The 3,374-nt window shown below is 46.1% G+C and overlaps 1 pseudogene; it reads right to left on the bottom strand.

The window, feature by feature from the left end:
• Positions 1 to 2,587: 2,587 nt before the first annotated feature.
• LOC103606938 lies at positions 2,588 to 3,131 on the bottom strand (annotated as a pseudogene).
• Between the last annotated feature and the right edge of the window lie 243 nt (positions 3,132 to 3,374).

The raw sequence follows: 3,374 nt of genomic DNA, 5'->3' as shown, positions 1-3,374 counted from the left end.
ATTGGATTAGGGCCCACCCTAAAGACCTTGTTTTAACTTAATCACCTCTTTTAAGATTTTATCTCTAAGTAGAGTCACATTCTGAGGTACTTGGAATTAGGACTTCAATATATGAATTTGGATGGGTGGGTGGGCCACAATCTGGCCCATAACATTCCCCTGGCACAGTGTCTGAATGAATGAATAAATGAACTAATACATTTGGTGCTGAGTTTTTTTTCTAGGAACATTTTGATTGCTCTGTGTTTCCCCCTTCATCTTGATCACAGGCATTGTTGTAATGAAGAGCTCCTAGCTGCTGCTGTTGGAAGGTTTAGAGCCTATGCCGCCTGCATCCAGGTACTCTCAGCGACAGGAGAGGAAGCGAGTAGGAGCTTAACAAGAGACTAACGGATGCAGGAGGGCAAGATAAAGACTTGTTTTGAGCAATCTGATATATTTTCAAGCTTTTTATGGTTGCCAGACTGACCTTGGGCAGGGGAGAAGAGATAAATAGCAGCTGGTGGAACTCACTGACACTCACTGTTTTACATATTCACGTGCCTATGATGAAGACAGTTGCATTATCAGTTTACATGAATATTTGCTTATGAAGTTTTTGTCTTTCATCGAGACACTCCTTTGGGTGTCTTAATTTCAGGCATCAAGGAGTATATGGTCCAGGAGGCTGGACTTTGAGCCACAGGCCACCAGTGCTTTTGACTTTGTGCATAACTTGAGGCTAATCAGTTGGTCTCTGTGTAATCCAGTGTCTTCATCTGTGATGTAAGAAGAATAAACAAGCAAATGAGGTTGTAAACTACTCTACCAGTGAAATTTAATTGATACTTATTTTAACAAACCAACCCAAATTGTTAGTCCATAGGTCATCCATTTTCTTTTTTTTTTTTTTTTTGTCCTTTTTGTGACTGGTAAGGGGATCGCAACCCTTGGCTTGGTGTCATCCGCACCACGCTCAGCCAGTGAGCGTACCGGCCATCCCTATATAGGATCCGAACCCGCAGTGAGAGCGCCGCTGGACTCCCAGCTCTGCACTCTCCTGAGTGCGCCACGGGGTCGGCCCAATCATCCATTTTCTTTGTTTCCCTTAGTGTACCAGTCAGGATGGGCTAGGTTATGCTGCAGTAACAAATAAAAAAATTTTACGGACTTATAACAAAAGAAGTTTTTTCTTGCTCATGCTACATGTCCATTTTGGGTCAGCTGTGGCTGTGTTCCATGTCCTCTCTGCTCTGGAACCCTGCATAATGGAGCAGCCTCTATTTGGAAATTATCCCTCATCGTGGCAAAAGGAAAAAAAGAACACGGTGAACCAGGCACTACAGCTTCTTTTCAGAAGTGACACATGTCACTTCAACATCCATTTCCTACATTCTACAAGTCGTCTGGCCAAGCCTGTCACCAATGGGGCAAGAAAGTATAATCCTTCCTCAGGGAGGGACAACAGACATTTTGGGACAGTAATACAGTTTGCCACCATTGGTGCATATAGAGTACTAATCGTGTTGAGCCTAGTGTTGTAAATACCAGCTGATGCCTTTAATAGGGGCTTCAGGATACCCTGAGTAAAGCAACTCATAAGTTCACCAGGTAAATCAGTTATTTACCAGGAAAGCAATGGGAAGACCTAGAGAAGTAACGGTGGAACTATAAAGAAATGAGTGGGTAAAAAAGATGTTGTGGAGGTAGTATCAGTTGAGCTGATTAATGTATTAGAGTTTTAGGAATTTGACACTGAAGCTTTTGAGGAAGAATAAATAGGCAAGGGTAACTGGGAATTTATAATAAGAAGACTAATGGAGAGGGACTTACCCAACAAGACAGTAAACATATTGTGAAGCTGTAATAATTACAGAGAATAGCATTAAGCCTAGAACACACAGGCCAATCAAGGGACAGAATAGAAAGCTCAAAAACAGATCACTTGTTTTTTTTTTAAAGTACCCTCATCTTTATTTGGGAAGGGGAGAAGGGAAAGCCTGGGCCACCCACCCCCACCTTGTTTGTCCCAGCTAAGCTAGCTTCCCTTTGCCTCCTCTTTTGTGGGTGAGGGGGGAGGACCAGGTGGATGTGGGGCATCTGGAACTAGTGGAGGTGAGTGGGGTGAGAGATGGGTCCCAGATGGGGTGCCTGGGGTGGGAAGAGGCAGCTACCATGATGTTTGAATGTAGTGCCAGGGTGGGAGGCTGTGGCGTGTGCCCTGAGGGGCCTGGCAAGCAGACTGTTATTTACATGAGTGTGAACTGGGGAAGTGCCAGGGGTATTAGGTTTCTTGAGGTTTTGCTCCCTTCTGAACTGGTCTCCCATTTGCCCCTACAGGACTCAGCTTGCCTCATCTGTGGTACGAGCAGGAATTCACGTATTTAGGCTGTAGGGGAGGAAGAGGAGGGAAGCCAGGACTGGGGGGTGTTGGAGCAAAGCAGCAGGGTGGCACATGAGCAGGAGTAGGACCCCAGCAGGTGGCTACCATAAGTACTATTGGAGTTTAGCCAATCCCGGGCTACACTGTGTCTTGCACTAAACATTCTTTTCTCTCCAGGCCTCTGTCTCCTCTTTGTCACCCCACCCTCCCCATCCTGGCTGCCTGCTAATCTGACTTCTTGCCATCATCCTCCTGGTGGATGTCACCATTGTGGCCATTCTTGTCTTCCTTGGAGAGGTGGGACAGTGAGAGGAGGCCAGCACCTGTGCTGATCACTGGCAGCAAAGGTGGCTGCAGCCCCACGGGCAGTGGGGTCAGGGGCAGGGCCAGAGCCTGCAGCTGGGACAGCTGGTGGGCTTGGAGCTGCTGTCAGATGATGGAGTGGTGATATGCTTAGGTCTCTTGATGGATCCCAAGACCTGCTGCTCTTCAGAGAGGTGGGGCAGGACCTGGGCACAAATCCCATTCAGCCTCTTGACAATTTCAGCCTGCTTGTGCGTCTCAATGTCCAGGCTGTAGGACATCTTGTAGTATATCACAGAATGACGCTGTATCTCCGACTTCTCACTGGCCAGCTCGTCACATGCGAGCTTCAGGCTGTGATACTGAGCCTGCAGCGGTTGACATTTGTCTTTGATGTGGTTCAGGAGTCAGAGGTGGTGAATTTCAGTTGCTGGGTAGGTGCAGCAAGTCCGACTGCCTTGGGCATGGCGCGAAGATATGTTTAGTTACAATAAAGGATGCACCCCCAAAGAATGGAAGGGATAGCTTAGTTAACACATAGTTAATAAACAGTTTGGGGAAAATTGATTCTGGAAAAAAAATCAATTAATAATCTCACCTCATCCCAAATAAATTTTAGTTGCATCAAGGAAATACATGTATAAATACAATCATGGGTAAATTAGAAGAAACTATGGGCAATGGTGTTTCTGTGTTCTCCGGATAAGAA

The sequence above is a fragment of the Galeopterus variegatus genome, unplaced genomic scaffold (genome assembly GCF_000696425.1).
Source record: "Galeopterus variegatus unplaced genomic scaffold, G_variegatus-3.0.2 Scaffold147, whole genome shotgun sequence".
Taxonomy (NCBI): domain Eukaryota; kingdom Metazoa; phylum Chordata; class Mammalia; order Dermoptera; family Cynocephalidae; genus Galeopterus; species Galeopterus variegatus.
The sequence above is the reverse complement of the archived record's forward strand: the minus strand, read 5'-3'. Positions and strand labels throughout refer to the sequence as shown.